The following is a 20,987-nucleotide window of genomic DNA, read 5'->3' as shown; positions in this document are numbered from 1 at the left end:
TGAATATTCGGTAGTATTCATAATTTCAGGGAAACGTTAATTGATAATTCAAGCAAAAGGCTTCGAACAATATAGATTACCCTGCGTTCTAATTCTTTCTCAATTTAGAGTGAGATAAACGTCTTGCATCTCTGAATGGAGAAGCGATTTTGCTCCCGTCCAGCGTTTCAGGTTCCGCCAATGAGGAGAGACTTGTTTTTACCGTACAGGTGAGTCAGTGGAGATACAGTATTGACCGAGAAACATTTGGTAGTAACGCCGTCCGGCGCTGGCGTCGTTCGACGTCGGTCGGCGTCGAGCTTTAGTTAGATCCTACCGCGAGTGAAGAGATGTCTTTGTTTGAAAGTTCCACAAAAGCGGGAGAAAATTGGTGAGTAATTTTGAATTTGACTGTAGAATTATTTTTGAAATTTTTTCGTGAAACATGTAATTATTGAGATTACATGACTCAGTTCTTGATGAAGAAAAAATCAAGTTTTGATGAATTTCCCGCCCAAATTCCATTTTAAAACAGGAAGAAAAAGTTTCACTATGAATGTATGCGGTAATGATCGATTTCAAGTTACTGTATCTCAGGATATTCAAAGAAAATGCATCTGTGGATCATTCAGTGATCATCAAATTTCACGTCTTCAGGTTGCGCAACTGGTAGGTATAAGACTGAGACTTGGTGAATAGTTTTTCGTTTCATTTCCATTATTTCAACCCATTTGAAACATGTAGGGTTGAATGTTTGAGGTATTGGTTTGATGAGATTACAAACTCAAATATTATTGAGACAAAGAGTGAATCTGCATAATCGCGGACTAAGAGACGTTCCATGGAGCGATTAATGAAGCATTAAAATATCAGAAAATTTGGAAATAAGTAGATATACTCATAAAAAGAACAATTAAAAAGTCAAAAATTATCTTATACCATACCATATATGAAATATAAATTAAAAAAAATAATACACAACATAATTTTGTTTTTGAAGAACTCACAAAAGGTGTTTGCTGTCTTAATAACAATGAAGGTAAGTCAATGCTGTTTATCTGGAATTCAATATTTTAGAAAGGATCAGTTGAGAAATAAGAATATTATGTGTCAACAAGCCCCATAATTTGAATCTCGTTCCATGCACAATTTCAGAGCTTGCTCCAAGTTCCATCAAATGGTTTGACCACTCAACAATTGAGAGTACTATCATATCGGAGATACACATACTGGGATGTTTTTTTTTCATATAAAACATTTAGGGATGAAAATTGAGGACTGCTCAAGTGGCAAATATATTCATCATTTGCTAGAGAAATTCAAGAAGAAATAATCGATATGACGAGTTGAATTGAACAGTGTTTTCTGATTTTCTTGAAAATAATTTATTACAGAAAATCTGAAACATATTTCATCACAATTAATTAATCAACTACATATAATGACAGAGCACAAGAAAACACATGATTGGCTTTTTGACTTCTTTGATTATTGATTTTCATTTTTTGATTTTTTACATGAAATTACGATTTATTGAGTGATAATAGTATACGATGTTCCTTCAATTCGTAAGTCATATATTGCAAATGGTTAGCTGAGAAAATAGTCAAATATTTTAAAAATTTCCCAGAAGTTAGAAATTGCTGATACATTTTTTGAAAAGATCTTTAGGGAAGACATCCATTTTGGAAAAGCAAAAGATTTTCGAAATTGTAACATTCCACATGAGATATTTCCGAAACCGAAATGATATGTATCAAAAATTGTCAAAGGAATTAATATATTGATTGAATAGTGAATAGCGGCATATCATAAATTTGTAATCGTGATACCAGAATGCATTATGATCGAAATGATTCATGAACTGTTTCATTTATATTTGGCAGTCAGATTAGCTAATTTATACGTTGAACTCCATTGTATTTAATATAACTGAAAATGTGATATTCGCAAAATCTCTAGTATTTCTTGGATTATTGAAATAGCTAATTATCCAAGTTGGCAGAAAAATATACTATAAGTCTCAAAGAAAGGTAAACACCCATTTAATTTGAAAATATTTCAATAATGTTTACATTGAGGCCAGTAAAAAGCAAACCAGTAAAATTTCAGCCGTATCGGAAACTACTCTGACCAGTTTTTTAACTGTATTTTTTTGTGGAAGCATTTATCATTTCTCCAGTTTTCATTCTGATTTATGCTTTAGCTTGAAAAGTTCGTTATATGAAGTGATTTGTCTTGTTAACACTATGCCTCGAGTGCGAAGATTCGACGTATTCCTCAACATAGTGATTTTGAGGGAGGACGAATTGGTTGCTCACGTGAGGCAGGTTTTTCAGTTAGAGAAATTTGAAGATTGTTTTTGAATTATCTGCAAATTATCATTTATTCCGGGTCGAAGAACGAAATTTTATATTCTTTTAGAAAAGTTAGACGTCTTTTAAAAACTTTACTTTTTTTTTCAACAACTTATATTTTCACATCAACCTTGATCACTACTAACAAAATGTCAACTAAGAACGATATACAGGGTGTAATCAGATAACAATGATGAATCTATAACATTCTTCCCCTTAGTAATTGAATAACAAATTACTACTATTTTATAACACCTAAAACGATGAGTCTTGAAACTGGTCGTCGAAAAATCGTGCCACTACTATTCTTCACATCGACGATCCTGATTTTACCATCTTTGGCAGGATAAACTTCGTTGATAATACCTCTCTGCCAAATATTTCTGGGTCCATTTGGATCTACCATTAAAACAACATCTCCTACACTGACAGATTTTGAATCACCATGCCATTTTGATCTCCTGATCAAACTTGGCAAATACTCCTTTGTCCATCTGAACCAGATGGACAAAGGAGTATTTGCCAGATAATTTCTGTGCAGCACGCCAACTGGACATCAAATTCATATCCCTATCGCTGGTTTCGGTACAGGAGAGTGCAGCATACGACGGACCGATGAGAAAGTGATTAGGAGTCAATGCCTCTGCATCTTCAGAGTCCAACGAAACATATGTTAAAGGCCTAGAATTTAAAATATTTTCGCATTCAATCAAAAAAGTTCTCAGAATATGTTCTGGATAGTACTTTGGTTTTAAAATGTCTTTTAAAACCTTTTTTATACTTTGAATAAGTCGTTCCCAACATCCTCCTATGTGAGGTGCTAGAGGAGGATTGAAAACCCATTTAATTTTTTCATTGTACAAAATCGTAGTATTTCATCCTGGTTCAACTCCTTCAATTCTTGAGATATTTCCTTTTCAGCTCCTATAAAGTTTTTTCCATTATCACTATATAATTCCTCAGGAAATCCTCTCCGACATCCAAACTGACGAAGTACATTGATAAATGAATTCGTACTCAAATCATGTGCTATTTCAAGATGAATAGCTCGAGTGACCATACAGGTGAAAATAACACCATATCTTTTTTCTCGGCTCCTCTTGACTGATACTTCTAAAGGTCCGAAATAGTCAACGCCTGTTTTAATGAAGGCCCTGATTGTGGGTTCAATCCTGCAAGGGGGTAGTTGTCCCATCATTGGGATTCTCAGTAAAGCTCTTTGATTTTTACAATGTTGACAGCTGCTCCAAGCACTTCTTACCGCTTGCCTCATTCTTAATATCCAAAATCTCATTCGCAGATTATTCACTACCATTTCTTGACCATGGTGGTAAACCATTCCATGATAATGTTGGATCAGAAGTTTAGTTATTCTGTGGTCAGGATCTAAAACTATAGGACGTTTTGCATAGTCGGTCAACTGAATTGACTGGTCCAGTCTTCCACTGAGCCGTATGAGTCCATCATCCTCAGAATAACTACAAGAAAGAGTGTAAAGTCGACTAAGTCGACTAAGTATCGAATAAGTATTTGAAGATTTGAAATATATCGACAAGAAAATAATACGAAATGAATAGAATTGTGAAATAATTGAAAGTAGTAAAAATAACTGGACTGAAATAATATGATGAGTTCGTTAAAACAAAAATTATGTCAGAAATGAGACGATACTGAAAAAATAAACAATGTGAGGATGCTAATTTATGTGAACTTTATTGAAAATGAAATAATAAATGAGTTGAATAAATAGTGAAGTATCAATTAGGTCAAACAATGAAGAAGAGTACAAAATTAAATGAGTAGAATTGATAAAAACATGCAAGAACTGAAAATTAAAAAATATAATACGGAAGTTCATAACCATACTGTACGACGTTTCGATTGTTAGCATCCAAAATCGTCTTTGGGTAATGACTGGCCTATTCCTGATACTTGAGATTATTTATAGGTAGGTCATTTGGGTGCTTTCGCTTCTTCCTACTCGCTTCTTCCTCCTTCCTGTTCCCTGTTCAGTACAACGTACTGCTTTCCCGCTTGATCAGAGAGATTTTCATGCGTTGCATATCCGCACATTACCGTGGCTGAAAATGGCGTTTTTCAACATGTCTCCTTTGAACCTTTCTCAATCTAGTGTTCATTTCTGTGGATGATTTCAGGTTCATATCATCCGATGTTATGTTGGTGAATCCATACCACAAAACTCATAATGATATCTTAGACTTGGAATGGGTTTGTATGTTTGAGAGTGCTTTTGTATTAGATGAATCATGGGCATTTAAAATTATACAGATTGAGCACAATGCACAAATACCTAATCAAACTAATACGTCTATATTCAGCTATATAAGAGAAAGAGGAGAGTAGTTTTTTCATAGGACGAAACACCAGAACTGCAGGCTCAAGGCGTTTAGAGCGCCTTAAGCGCTAGAGATTGAATCAATTTGGAGAAACGTTTTCAGGAAGTACATTCCACATAAATTCAGTTCTCCTAATGAAAAAGCTTCCGATCAGTGAAGTTCAAGGTCCCGTTCAGCCACAGTCCGTCGCATATTTCTGATATGTACCGCTCGTGGTGGAATCGAATGTATCAAGTCACTTGAATACCTAGAGAAAAGAGACAAATCTCCAACCTTTCTTCGATGCTCCTGACTATTAAAGTTGCAAGTGGACGGTTCTTTTCTGGATGGAATCCAGCAGCTTCAGGGTATGCTTAGGGGCGGAGCTCTATACATATGAGAAAAATACTCCAAAGAAGGTCTGATCTGAGCTTTATAAAGCATCAAAAGTTGCCGAGGTGTGGAACAGTGTTTGAAGCTTTCGAAAAGCAGCCTTTGCAATTCCACCGACATGATTGTGTCAAGACATATTGGTGTCCATTTCATCCCCCAACAAACTTACCGAAGCAGAAAGTGAAATTGTCTGTTCTGACATAATTATATCCGGTTCGAAGACATTTATCTTTTTGGAGGAACCCAATATATGGGTTTTCGTGGCATTGAATTGAACCTGGTTACTTTTCCCCAATTCGAAATCACTTCTAGGTCATCATAAGGAAATGCAACCTCTTGTTGTCGGTGAAGATGTGCACCCGCAGCCGATGTCCTGGAACCCAAATGGAATGACGAGACAAGTGTACTGTCGTCACTGGAGCAATATATAGGATTTTTTATTTTTTTCAATGCGTCATTGATATACAATAAAAGTGGGGTTGAAAACAGTATGGATTCCTGAAGTTTGGCCAGCAAACCCTCATATCTCATACGGTTGAAGGCCTTAAAATTCAGCTCTTGACTATTCATGTTTCTTGATTGCGTAATTCCAAATATGGGTGACATATGATAGAAGGTCGCCTGTTGATCTTCGTTTTTGAAAGCCATATTGATGATCGCTCAAGATTTCAAAACCTTTCAAATACTCAAGGATATAGTGGTTTACGGCTCTCTCCATGATTTTTGATATCACTGATAGCAAAGCGATTGATCTATAGTTATTTGGAAAATTGTTCTTGCCCTTTTTTCTTGCCCTTTTTGGGAATAGGCTGAACGTGAGCAATCTCTCAACAGGAAGAAAAAACCCCTTCCTTGTAAAACAGGTTGACACGTCCTTAAAATACTGATGCGAGTTCATCGGAAAGTTTTTTTGCTAGAAAAGTCGACTTTAACTATGAACAATGCTATGATGCCATATTTTAAAATGTGTTTATTCATGTCTGTTGATGTCAATTGTGTATTATTATAAAATATAATTGTTGTACTGTGAATCTACAATTTTTTTATGTATGTGCTGCTACTGTGGATGGATCAATTGAGTACAGTGTTTCGATGATGGCATGATTTTTCTATCCGTCACATTTGAAATGTGTTGTAGACCTAATCTAGAGATTATGTTTTTGTGGTATAATCGTGTTCCGCTATTTCCGATTTGCAGTTTTTCTTCATTGGGTGCTTTCTTGTGCTCGCCAATATGAACATTCAACGACCTCTTGGTTTCACCGATATAGCAACTGCCGCACGTGCATAGTATTCGATAACTGGAGTTGCAGTCCGTATTTATTGAGTTGGTTTTTGTGGAGCTGCCACGAATATTCTTTCCGGATCTGAAATGGGTTATAATGCTGTGCTCACACCAAATTCTTTTGATCCTCTCCGATATCCCTTTGACCTGAGGAAGCGCTAACATAGCTGTTTTGAATTTATTCAATGAGAGGAAATTCGACAAAATCAACACTTGTGAGTCGTTTGTGAAATACTTTTTATCTTTTAACCAGTGAAGAACTTTAGAAACAGAGAATGGAAAGAGATGTCAATGTGTCTTAAATTATCTTCTTTATGTCCCAATTCATTATTTTTGGATCAGAACTATGCAAAAAATCGTGTTCAAAAATTGAACCACTCAATGGTTTCCAAATCATCATTCAAACATAAATCGTTGTATTGAGTCTTATTTCAGTGAAATTAGTTATCGCATTCTTTTAACACTTGTTGAACAAATAATATTTCGTTTATTTATTGATTTATACAAAAATTCTTACTCAATATCTTATAAACCATTCAACATATCATCCAATGTGTTCTACATAGTAATAACATATTAATTTCTCCATGATATTTTTGATAACTTCAGCAAGAAATAACAGACTAGTTCAGACGTCCCCAAAGGAAGAAGTGTTAGGAGTAAAATCTGGTAATCTTGAAGGTCATTCAATTAATTCTTTGTGTCAATCCATTCAAATTTTGTTTGATCACTGCCAGATGAGGAGAAACTAGTTATGCAAGATATGGTACTGCTGATATTGTGAGAAATTCTCTTGTGAAACTGAATTACCTTCTGCAGAAACTCGAGTATCCAGTTGCTGAGTTAATAGGTGATAAATTGTTTTTCAGACGTTTTGAGCAACTGTGGCCTTTTCTGGTTATTAAAAACCCCCTTCTATTATCGTGATTATCAATAATGATTCGAAATGCATTTGCTACATGGCAGGGAAAATGAAAACATAGTCGTTGAAACCTATATACGTGGAATCTCTTATTGATCAAAACTGCTGTTTTCGAATAAAAACTTTCTTGGAAAAATGCAATCAGATATTTCTCACACGCAAGGACGGGGAGGAATTTATAATGAAGATGAATAGCCATGTACTGTATTATACTTTTTTTATACCTGCTAGCTCATGGAAGTATAAAACTTTGGTATTCTTCAATTTTTATATATCGAAATATTATCCACAAAATATCAGTAGTTACTTACTGAAAGAGTTGTGATGAACCAAATTGAAGTTCAATCAAGATCAAATAATCCATATTTTAAAATAAAAATAGTTCAGCTGTGAAATATAAAACATTTACTTCATATCGATTTCTTCACTAAATAAATATTTTGCATATATTTATGTTCCATGTTATTAGTTATCATGAATTCAGAGTCGTTGTAGCCAATAAAAGCTATTCAGCTCCTACTAAATTCATTTCATGATTCGTTTAAACGATTAGTTGATGTTTGAGTGTTGATTAAATATAGTGCAGAAATTACCATTTCATTTGAATCGTCGATGTTTTCAGCGATGTTCCAATGTATACCTTGTAGAGGTTATTTTTTAATATTTCCAGTTTTCCGGAGAGGGGTGGTGTTTAGATTATGTTTTTCAGTTTTTCTCGTGAACTTCAAAGTCATTGAAATTTTGTGAAGTGTTTTTTTCTTTGGTGATAATATTATATTCAACATGTTTTCATGACTTTTGTTGTTATAAAAAAACTTATTCGAAATTATTGAAGCTTAACAAGTGCTTTCATCGATTTCATTACAAGTTTTGAAGGAACCAGTCTTCTCTTATGAATACGCCATCTATGAGATTGACTCAATTCATGAATATCGAAGATGATCGCTCTCAGGGCAGTAAGTTGCAAAGCCAAGCTTCGACATCTATCGACGAAGGAGATTCGTTTTTCACTGTAGTTTTGACCGAAATCAAATCAAATCTATTCCCAATATAGTATACAATTCGTTGTATAACATAGTCAATATATTATTATGTTTCAATTATTTCGAATGTTATTTCGAACTTTCACCTAGGGATTGGAATGCCTGTATTGTGTTATATTACTCAACGATATATTTTTATACTGTGTTTTCCAACAAGAACTTGACCTCCTCAGTAAGACAGAAACGGACGTGTTATTGAAAATTAAATTTCAAAGAACACGTCAATTTTTATTTCTAGGGGGACTAATTCTAATATGATAATCATACCTGAAACTTCACCATCCTGCGGTCTATAACTGCCCCCCCTTATTTTTTCAATGCCATGAGAGTCGAGTGATACATCATTTGGAAGGCCTTGTGTCCTTCCATTACCTTTGGTTATGGTGCAGGGGGTGCACCATCCTGCTGGAATGTTATTTCATTTTCGACTAAATCGTCATCATTTTCTAAAATTTGTATGATAGTAGGATCTACCTAGTTTTGTAATAGATTTGAGTATTTGTTTCCATTGAGATTAACTTCAATTACCAAGGCATTTCATTTTTGTGTAGTTTATGAATTTTTCTCCATCACCAAATATGGATTCACTTAGCTCCAGCAACGACAACTATGTCTATTCACTTCACCAGTCAATATGAAAGAACTTTCCGTCTGGAAACCTTGTATTGCATAATAGGTTTGGATTATTGATCAATTTCTCGCTGAACACCACACAAAACTGAAGTCGACGACCAGGATCATCTTTGTTTAATTCCTGATATAGCCTTATTTTGGAAGGTTGGAATTTGTAGACTTTCGGGAATACCGTTTTTTGACTTCGGACATCTTCAATAATGTGAGAAACGCTTCCGAAAGTAGACTGTATTATTGTATGGAATTAGATGGAGGTCATTTTGAACACTTCACCCGTTGATTGTGTTGCCATTGATATTACTTTTGTTGATTTCCTCAATAAAATGAGCGAATGGAATTTTCTGTTATGAAACATTCTAGATTTGATTTCTCAATAACGAATGAACCAATTTCGAAAAAAGTTACAGGAGTAATAGAGAGACAAAATGCCTTTCAAATGATGGTTTTTCTTGTGGAGAGACATTTTAATATTTGAATTTACGACTGCTCTAGTTCCTACTGTTGTAGTGGTTGATAGAATTCGAAAAAATCCATACTAAACACTGGTAACTATTCAATGACACTACATCAAGTGAATCATTCTCTTGATATAAATCATAGATGATTCGTTGAAAAATGTCTATTTTCTATTTTTATAATATATTCAACTACCACATGAGTAGTCTCTTCCTTCGTGTTACATATGATTTTTGTTTCTCTCATCTCATATGTTGTTCAATAACAATGCGAAAATATTCAATGGAAACAACATAATCAATGGAAACCAGGCATTTCCAATTAAAACTTATTGTACAGGTCATTTTGAGTAATTTTAGTTCATCAATATGCGGCTGATCATCTGAATGGAGTGAAAAAGTCAGGAATTTTGTTTTTTCACATTCAAACTTTATACATTGTTATTCAGCCAGCGAAAATTATTTCTCAGATTCATTTCAGAAGTTTTATAAACTTCATTCCAACGTCCACCAGTCAAGATCATGACGTTTCATCAGCATATATGACCATCAAATTTATTATTTTGCGTTATTGCGTTTATTTTAGTCAGAAAAAGGATCGGGCCAAGTACTGTTCTCTGAGGAAATGTTGTACTAAGCTTGCTACTAGTTTTAACAGTTCGTTACATGTGATGGAATTGGCCGATAATTGATGAGAATTCATAACTAACGTATTCAAAAAAAACTTTTTTGTGAGATTTTCACTAAACGATTTTACAAAAATGTCACTCGCGTTTCGCCGTACCATGGCTTTTTCAGGCGTGTCTTCACTAACTATATTCTAAATATACCAATGCTTAATATACCTTATTTTACAATTTGAAGTACCTACATTTCAAGTACCTGTTGTTTACCTAAATTTTTAATGAATTAAGTTACCTGAGCTCATATCCCAGTTTCCACATTAGGAAGAATATTCAGTAACGGAGAGTTATTCAATTCTAATTGATCATTCAGTAAATTACCCGAATTCTTGAATCTTTTGATCTCTGAATATTCTAGAAGATTGAGTTTCAAACTGTACACTTCTAAATGTAACACATCGTATTCATGATTGAACTCATGTCCTATTGCTAAAAGGTGGCTTGTAAATGTGGAATTGGTCTTTCTCTTTACAAAACTACTTCAATACTCTTCAATTCTTTGGGAAAATGTTCTTACTGTTTGGCCAATATACAGTTTTGGACAAGAGCCACAAGTCAGCTCATATACTCCTGATCTATCCGACACCGAAGTTTTATCGTTATTGTTTTGAATAAATTTTCTCAGACTGTTATTTGTTCTGTAACCTATGTTTACGCATGTTCCTTTCAAAAAACGGGCAATATTATTGGTTGGTTCACCCAAATATGGCAATATCTTATAACTGGCATCTTGAATTTGGGTAGACCAGGTCCATGGCTTGCTGTTGTAGTTTTTTGGAAAGGGTGGGGTTTATAGTATATAACTCATAACCGTTGTGATCCGCGATTTGTTTGATCAAACTAAGCTCTTTCTAGAAGTTACTCACAGACAGTGGAATAATCAATAGTCTGTGAAGCATAATATTAAAAGCATACGATAGTCTGTGAAGCATACTATTGAATGCAGCAACTTAATGCTGGCGAGGGTGTGTGGAGAAATTATGTATGATAACGGTATATGGAAAATTGCAAATTCATGGTAATTGTTATTTTTCGTTATGATTAAGGGAGTTTATGGAATTTTGAATCACCACTGAGAGGGAGGTGAATATATTCCACTGTCTGATAGTAATTTCTAGAGAGAGCTGAGTTTAATCAAACAAATCGCGGTAAACAACGGTTGTAAGGTAGATATTATAGACTCCATTTTTTCCAAAAAACTATAAAAGCAAACCATGGACCTGGTCTACCCGAATTCAAGATGTATTTTTTGTAAGCGATTTTACATCAATTTGTATCAAAGCAGGCCCCTAGATTATATCGCAATATGCTAATATCTAGACAATATGAGGGTTTCGCAAAGTTTCAACTTCAATTTGGATGTTATAATATCTCTACTTTGGTAGAGTTGACGTAAGATACGTACGAGCTACGACAAAATGAATTCAATTGTTTGTGAAATCTCAGATCAGCATCTAGCCACAAAACCAAGTTCTTGCTTTCTGTAATTATTTGTAGTAAGTCTTGTTTGTCCAAGTTGGATTTCAATTTTTCTTTCAATTTCCCTCCTTTTGTGTTTCGGACCAAACAGTATCAGCTGAGAATTTTTAGAATTCAATTTCAGGTTATGGGCTATAGATAGATCCAGTGAATTTTGTAGGTCGCTGTTAATTTTTTTCATTGCCACCTGCCGGACACTTGGAGGAAATTGATAATATAACTGAGTGTCATCTGCATAATAGTGAACAATGCAATGATCAATTATTTTATGGAAGTCAGATATATATAGAGAGAACAGAATGGGGCCAAGGATAGAGCCCTGAGCTATTCCATAGTCAACAGATAAAGCACTAGAACACTTTCCATCCAGACATACTGACTGAGTCCGAATTCTGAGGTAACTTTTCAATAGATCTATAGTACCTTCACGAAATCCGAAAAATTTAATTTTCCTACACACAATATTGTGGTCTAATGTATCGAATGCTTTACTGTAGTTGCTTTCAATAAATCTTGGGTGATATTGACAAGAGCGGTGGTGGTGCTATAGAATGTACGAAATCCAGATTGAACATTTGTTATTGAATTATTATTGTATACAAAATAATCAACTTGATCTTTCAGAAGCCACTCGAACACCTCAGATAGGATAGGCATTTGCTAATTGGCCTCAAAATGAGATAATTCAGTTTGGTTTTCACATTTTGGCAAAAGGAGTACAATTGTATGTTTCCATGCTGAAGGAAAATGATTTGTTTCTATAGAGGAATTGAATATGAGTGTTGATAAGATAATTTTCAATATACTTCAACATAATGAGAGAAATGCTATCAGATCCAACACAGTTGATTTTCATACCACTTATGTATTGTTGAGTCTGGAGTAGTGTCGTCAATCTGCGGAAATTCAAAGTGGGTCCATTATAGGTCTGAGTATCTATATCTTTCAATGAGTAGGTACTTCATGATGATAAGATTTTGCAGGATGAATAATATTTGTGAAGTGGGAGTTTATTTGATTCAGATCTGATTTGAAGACTGGAGTTACTTAACTAACGATGAAAACCTCAGTGCAAATCAGACAAAAGTTATTTTCTCTATCCAATATTCAATATGAATTTTCACAAAATGAATAGGTTATCAATGGAACAAGAAAAATGTGTGGTTTCGAAATATATCCATGCATAAACATTAATAATAATCTAATACCAGACTCACTAAACACTTATCAGTAGTGCTAGGCTGAACTACGAATGAATTACTGGGCTCAACTCTGTGTTTGAAAGGTTGTCTGAGAAAGTAGAGGCGATGATACTCGTATCTCTCTTTACAAAGAAGCCAACTATTGTTTCGACAGAAGACTCAATCCATGAATACAAGATGAAGGAGACTTCTGAAGCGGTTTCGGTAGCAACTGCCGAACGGAATCCTTCATATGTCTTCCACTGCAGTTTTCACTGCAAGAAAAAAAGACGACCAGAGCCTAAATAAAAAGCATTTAGATATATATTAAGTAACAACAGACACCTCTTTTTTCGCCTGCCAAGCTATCATCATTAGTGTAAGGCTCAACCACGAATGCAGGACTCACCTGCTCTTAAAGAACAAGCCTGAAGAATTGAAGACCATAACATATCCTCTTCCGAAGATGCAATCTATGGGATCGACAGACGACTCGATCCAAGATTATCAAAGATAAACGATCCTTTCAACAAGAGACAGCACTATTTCAACCCGCCGAGGTCTCATCAGTGGTTCATTCTGTTATAGCAAACTTTACAACTTTGATATTCTTTAAGGACTTTGTCTGGAGTAGAAAATTTCAGACTTGTGATCATTAGATATTGGAACGTTAATTCAAAGAAAATATTGGTAGTACATCCTGTGGACTTTTCAAAAGAGATTATGATCTAAGGTTCTCTATCATTTCATATGAAGTTCAATTTTCAATTACCACGCTAGATTAGTTTTATAGATTACGCAAATCATATCAGATTTCTTACACCTAGACACTCTAAAATGGCTTATTGGGTAGATTGGGTTAGGTAAGTGGGTGGTGGTAAGTTGGGTTAGGTAGATAGTGAGTGGGTCTTTTGTGAATCTCTACCGCAGCCCGTAAGGGTTTATTGTGGCTCACACAATGAACCAAATGAACCCAGCTTCTCAACGAAGCCGATCAGTTTGTATGGTGAGTGGTCTTTCAGGTCAGATGGTAAGAGTACGGCTCTGCCAAACTCCAAATACCTGATTTGGTCCCCAGCGGGGCACGCACAAAGTATATGCTCTGCTGTTTCATCATTTTCCAAACAGAGGCGACACACAGTGTCTTCCGACAGTCCAAGTCTCTGCATATGATGATTCAAATGACAGTGACCTGTACGAAAGCCTGTTAATATCGTAGTTCATCCCTACTGTAGTCCAACAACTGTTTGGTATCCAGCTTCGAAGGGTGAATGAACGTCTTGAAGTGAGCCAATCCTGGAAGATTCTGTAAGAAGTCCCTAAATGTTTTTGCCATTCAGGTGTTCAATTTTTGTTTGGCAAAGCCTAAAGTGATGCCAATGACAGTTTCTGGTCCGATGAAGCTGCTTGCAACAACCTTCTCTGCAAGGGAGTCAGCAGCCTTATCGCCTTCCAGGCCAGTATGGCTATGAATCTAGACCAGAGACAATCTGTTGAGGAGAGGAGAGTCGTTTTTGGCAATTTGCTACCAATTTATACGTTGCTCGGTAGGAGCCAAGAGTTGAGTGTCCGAGAATATTTTCATTAACTTATGAATGAGATTGGATTCTTCAAATCTCCCCGCACACAATTCATTAGCGTAAATTTTCGCTTGAAATACATTCGTATAGGTTCCTAGACAGGTAGATATCTCTGTCCTGGGTCTGCGTCTGAAAACACCTGCACCAGAACTGGAAGGTGTTTTTAATCCATCTGTGAACCAACAACTATCTGCTCTGAATCTCACTGGGTAACGGTGATAGAAAAAAGTGGTATTGCTCCAAATGGCAGATACTGGTCATACCGCTAAACTTCCAGATACTTTAAAAAATCCGGAAGTGTCAGAGTGTTGCATAGGAATAATAAAGAGTGTTGTCCAATATTTTGAAAATCTTCCCCTTCAAATTAGAATAATTAATACTTCAGACATCTTTCGTGTATGACTTTCAGATTATTTTCTCCTGACTATAGAAAAGTTTTGCGCACATGAAACTCATTGAAAATTATTTTGCGTTCACAAGTGGAGACGTGATTGTTGAACATTGAGAACAACCATCTTAGATAGACAAGGGTCCACAATCCCACTCAACATAAATCATATTATTATTATTTACCTTACAATTAATGATATTACTCTCATGAATTAATGATACAATTTAGGCTACCGTAAAACTCAAACGAATTCATCAAATCCATTTTAACAATGATTAATTATTCAGATCAGCCTACTCATTAGGGGAATATATTTCAGTAAAAACTGATTGTTGGAGTTATGAGGGCGTTGATATAATTTCCACATGAAATATCCGCAGAGCTAGCGATTTTATTTCATATTAGATGGAATTGGCCAATACTTGATGTAAATCCATAACTAACATATTTGAAAAACACTTTATTATTTACAATGGAGTGTATTGTTTACAATAAAGTGTTTTTTGGGTATCCTTGAATATATTTCAATTTTGCAAACGCCAAGAATGATACCTTCAACTCGGCTTAAGAGTTTCAATTCAGAGTTATCAGTAATAAAGATGACGCTCCTGTTCTAAAAAGTTTTTTTGTGGCAACAATTTGATATGAAAATGATTATTGTGCTCATTTTTATCATTTGAGCTTTTTTGTGAAGCGACCTGTTTCATTGATATACAGTAGTAGAAGTATTTTCCGAAAATTCCAATTTAGTTTTAACGAAAAAGATTTTCACCGTGATACAGAAGATTCCTCGGTATTCTTAGGGTGAAAGTATTTTTTGAAATACATCATTTTGGAATGCAAGATGTTGAATTTCAACCATTGGAATAGTTTTCCATCTAGAATTCTTGAAAATTGTTTTTTTTCTTCATATCTGAAATCTACATCATCTTAGCAAAACTGGAAAGGAACTCTGAAAATGTAAAAAATACCACCAACCAGTTGCCTAGAACATTGTGGTATACATGGGATTCACTAGTCGTGTGACTTAGTCGTGGATCTTAGAAACATGTCACTTTTGAAAAAAATACTACTTTTTGTACAACTGTCATCAAAAGTGACATTTTTATTGGTTGTTAAGGTATTAAAAGATGATGTTTACAAAGTAGCGGGTTAATAGTTATTTATGTATCAAGGGAATTAGGAGGGCCTTAATTACCGATGGCAAAGTTTGCGTCCCGAGTGCCTCTGGCCCGAGGGACAGCAATTGCCTGAGGTTATTGAGGCTCATTAATTCCCGTGGTACATAGATAATTTTATTTCTGACCGATTTCAATGAAATTTTGTTCATTTTTGAAACGGAAAAATGTACCAATTCATTACCTTCCCGGTAATGTCAGGTACCGTTGATTATAGTAGAGTTTTCTTGTTGCTAGGTTGTTGCTATGTTACTTGTTTATAAACAGAACTTTGTTATCAAGCTGTGTTTGCGGTGAAAACGTGTTTTCTACCCCAAATATAATGGAGGATATTTTGAAAAAAGCTGAACAAGCAAGAGAATCATTAATTCCATCGAGAAGTGAAGCCGTATACCAAAAAGAATACAAGATATATCTGGACTGGCTGACACGGAAAAATGTTATGCAGACTTTTTATTTATTTTTACTTGTGAAAAGTAGAGGGAATTATAAAATCTATAATGTCCCAAGAGAGTTATGACCCTCTTTATTGATAGCGTAACTATGACGATATAAGCTTATAATATCCCGGTCAGAAATAAAAATATTTTTAACACTAGTGTTGGAAGTATTTTCAACACGATTTTTTTCGACCAAATAGCAACGAAGAAAACATCATTATAAATTTCCAAGGAAGTTTTATTATGAACAATAGACATAGATACAACTAAATTCTGTTACAAAGGTAATATTATACATTATTATTTGAATTGAAAGGGTTATATTTTTAGGAGTGATTAATTTTTGGGAAAGAAAGTTTTTGGCTTTCTACTACTCCATCTGATACAAAAAAAATGGATGAGAGAATCTTCCAAAGAAAGGAAGGAAGTAATCAATTTGAAAATAAGTAACACTATACATGGATGTGTAGATCATAGAGAAAAGTATCTTCTGTATAATTCAGTGTTCATATAGAAGTATTTGTTTCGAAAGAATTTTTTTCTTTCGTGTAATTCAATGTTTATATGAAAGCAGCTGTTTCAGGAGGACTTTCTTTCAGTTAGTGTCTGAAAGTTACTTCTTTGCATGATCTACACATCCATGTATAGCGTTACTTATTTTTAAATTGATTACTTCCTTCCTTTCTTTGGAAGATTCTCTCATCCATTTTTTTTGTATCAGATGGAGTAGTAGAAAGCCAAAAACTTTCTTTCCCAAACATTATTATTATTATTGTTTATTAACATTAGTGTAAAAAGTACAATTAGAAAGATGCTAGCTGATGTTGGGATTATTTTTTCAGCCTTTTTATAAGGAATAGATTCATCGATGTAACCCTCAGCTACTGTTGTAGACTTCCATCCTCCGTGCTTCTTAATATCTGTTATATTTGCTCCTGATTCTGCTAGCAAAGAAGCAGAAGACCTTCTGAAACAGTGACCTGTATATTCCTTCGGTTCTGGGAGGTTCAGGAACTCAGCAATGGTAGAGGGTATTTTCTCAAACATTTTCATACCAACTGGGTTGGCATTGCATTTATAATTTGAATATTTCAGAAAAAAAACGTTGATGATTGATATCAGGAGGGCGTAATACGTATTTATTGAAATATTCGATGTTTTTCCCAACAATGCGAAAAGAACGAGCTATTTTCGTTTTTGTAATTGGAATTTGAACAATCGATGATTGATACATCAATTTAATGTCTTCTATCAATAAATGGCTTAGCTCTTCACGCCGGCATGTTCCATACATTCCGAAAATAATAGCAACTTTTATCATAAAATATTTTTCATCTGGCGCCTCATTTATAAACCTCTTGACTTGTTCAAACGAAGGATTTTTTGATTTTTTGGGCCAATAACTTTCATTTTTCCGGTTTTAAAATACTATTACCTTAAAATATTCAACGAAATATTTCAACAAGGGTACTGGACTCCATACTTTTCATTTCTTTTCTAGTTAGGCTAAGAAGACGGTTTTGCTGAAACTTCCTTCGACGTTTTTAAGTTTGAACCAGCTAAAAAAATTAGAATAAGTGATGTCGTACTGTTGAGCCGATTTTTTTGGTAACAATTCAACTGAAGCCCTTTTTGCAGCCTCTCCAATACCGTCAGAAACACACAATTCCTAACTATTGTTCTTCATCATGCAAGACATTAAACACCAGCAGGAACTTTGAATGAATCGCGTGAGCTGTAAACAATACTGTTTGTTGGTAACCAGGTATAATTCGGAGTCACCTGACACGATCACTTCACAACTGACAAGAGATGTTAAAATGTGTTTCTATAGAAATATTAAATTTATCTATTTTCTTATGAAAACAGAACAGTTGTACAAACATTTTGTTAAAAGTAAGTTTCATTTTGTTCGTGAAATTGCTCAACGCTCGCAAACTTTTTCACTAACAAAATAAAACCTTACTTTCAACTCTCATATCATAAATAGCTATTATGCAATGAGATAATAATATCATATAAACAAGATTTGAATTTTGAACACCGTGTATCACGAAATTGATACATTTTCACAAAAAATATTGATAAATTTATTTTTGAGAATATTTTGTATCAGTATGAAAACGTCCCAACACCTTGTTTGAATTTTCGAAAAATATTTCTGGAAATCCTAAATATTTCTGAAATGCCATGCTTCAAAATGAAAGCTCAGGTATACAAAATCATTTCGAACTGAATGCACACATCAAACACATCATATTTGAAAGTAATTGCTATCGAAAAAATTATTTGAGCTGCAGCGCCACCTCTAATGTCAAAAAAGTTGAGTTACAGTTATCATTCATATTGACTTATTAGCGTTTGCAGAATTGAAATATGTTCTTGATCTCTGTGTGGGAGTTTCAGGTGAGTTTACTTCATGATAGTATCTATTTTTAAAATCGTCAAATTACCTCAACATGCTGTTCCTGCAAATGTATCAAGAAAATGATAACCGGGGAACCAACTACTTCTTTCTCAGACACTGGAGTTCTTCAAACCAGCAACATGGATTTATCCGTGGGTGATCCACTATTTCACATTCACTGTCACCAATTGGCCGTCCTATCAATGTTGTCTTACCTTGACTTCAAAAAAATGTTTGATAAAGTTCCGTATGAAAGACTACTGTATAAACTTCATCATTTTAGTATCACTGAACCCCGCTACGATGAATTCGAGATTTTTCATCAAATAGAACAGTTGTTGAAACAGATGACCAACTTTTGAAACCATATCCAGCAGTGAGTGATGTTCCGCAGGGATCTGTAATTGTCCCACTGCTTCTCAATATATTCGTGAGCGATTTCGTAAGTGAATTCAAAACCAACGTCTCCCTCTTTGCCGATGATACAAAATTGTATGCAAACCTGGATAGAAACGTAATGGCCAATGTCCTTCAGCGAATAGAAAAGTGGAATCAACGGTCGCTTCTGGATATGAATGATCAAAAGTTCATTTTGGTTCTGATTATCCAGAAAAGCAGTATTTCATCGAGAGCATACTACTGAAATTCGTAGAGCATCAAAAAGACCTCGGCGTTATGATAAATCATGATGTGAAATGGAAAACACATTGGAAAAATTTTAGAAAAGTCAAGCGTATATCTTACATGTTTCTTTGGAAAATATGTTTTCAAAATATACATTAAACCAATACTCATGTATGCTGTGCACTCACTTTGCCAGATACATACGAGTAAATGCTCTTGAGCAAACCCAAAGGCCTATCACCAAGTTGTTCCCACAAATCCATGATCTACCGAAAATCGTCGCCTTAAATTTTTTGAATTAACCTCGCTGTCCGATTGTCCATTACGAGCTGACCATATTGAAACTTTCAATATCCTTCACGGATACTACTCAGTGGATTTGTTTCATTTTCCGGGGTAATAATGAAAAACTAAAATTTCATCCATTTGAAAAAATAAGTGAAAGTTTTCTGAAACTGTGGCGCCAATATTTTCTGTGCAATATATTTGAACGGCTATGCCGCTTGAAATTTATTGAATAATAGTGTTGTTGATAATGATAATGATAATACGACGTAGCCATTACCTTTTGAGTCAAAGCGTGCTACTGACCACCAAACAGCACTGTCTTGATAGAATACGAATGGGACCACGTGACTGTTGCGCGACAATTGGGCTCAGGGGTGAAGCCCTAAGAAGGCCTGAGCGACGAGAAGTCCCAAGGGGGCCGAAGTCAACGCTCTTATCTTTGAATCTTTCAGATACTCATTTCATCTTTCCCTATATAGGTTACGTTACACGCGTGTTTCTCCTACTCTCTCTCTGAATCACTTACCAACGACGCGCGACCTTGAAGTGAGTCAGAACCTGCTTTGTATCACTACTGCGGGTGTTCCACAAGTTTGCGATCGGAGATCGTAAACCAGAATGGACCTGCTCAAATATTATGCTAGCTATATTACTCTGGTGGTTGCTAGGAAGTCACTTGTGAAGCGAGCTAGAAGTATAGTGGAAAACCCCAGGTTCCGCGAGAAAACTTCTCCCAAAGTTAAACTCAAATCGTTGTTTTCCTTCTTCTTTCTCTTTTCAGATGAATCTCAAAAATCTGTTTACCAAATCGCAAAATTATTACTTACTTTTATTCACAAAAAAAACAAACTTTCTGAAATATGTTTCATTGAGTAATGAGTCAACATTTAAAAGAAATGACTTGGTAAATACACATAACTGCTACTTCGACTCAACAAAGAATAAAAGTTGATAACCAAAACCGTTAGTCTTTAAATTTTTGAGGAAGCACAATTGGATATCGGGTTAAACATCGACTGACACAGGCTACATTACCAATACTTCGGGCGCCACCTCGATTATTGAGGAAGAAACGCTCTCATTCGGTGGCCAACACGATCCCCTGACCTCACGACCATAGATTCCTATCTTTCTATGTTGATTTGTTGAAGGAGAGGTCCATTTAGAGAAAAAAATAATGACACCAGGTGACACAAAGAATATATCCACAGAAAGTTTTCGTTCGATTACAAGAATTGTGTGGTACCATTTTGTTTCTACCATTATTGGAATGAAAAGTAGTTTTTGTTTTGATTTGTTTGATTTCAGAATTGATTTATTGTGTGCCATTCAA

At 34.9% G+C, this 20,987-nt stretch overlaps 1 protein-coding gene across 1 annotated transcript in view; it reads left to right on the top strand.

Moving 5' to 3' along the window:
• Positions 1-222: 222 nt before the first annotated feature.
• Positions 223-20,987, top strand: part of LOC111505874 (uncharacterized) — a 404,328-nt gene continuing 383,563 nt past the window's right edge. Inside the window, exon 1 of the mRNA XM_074180136.1 lies at positions 223-370. The gene's annotated coding sequence lies outside the window, so the exon portion shown is untranslated. The remainder of the gene's footprint in view (positions 371-20,987) is intronic.

The sequence above is a fragment of the Leptinotarsa decemlineata genome, unplaced genomic scaffold, assembly GCF_025532065.1.
Source record: "Leptinotarsa decemlineata unplaced genomic scaffold, Ldec_3_MD MMD2_tig00026294_RagTag_RagTag, whole genome shotgun sequence".
In the NCBI taxonomy this organism is placed as follows: domain Eukaryota; kingdom Metazoa; phylum Arthropoda; class Insecta; order Coleoptera; family Chrysomelidae; genus Leptinotarsa; species Leptinotarsa decemlineata.
The sequence above is the reverse complement of the archived record's forward strand: the minus strand, read 5'-3'. Positions and strand labels throughout refer to the sequence as shown.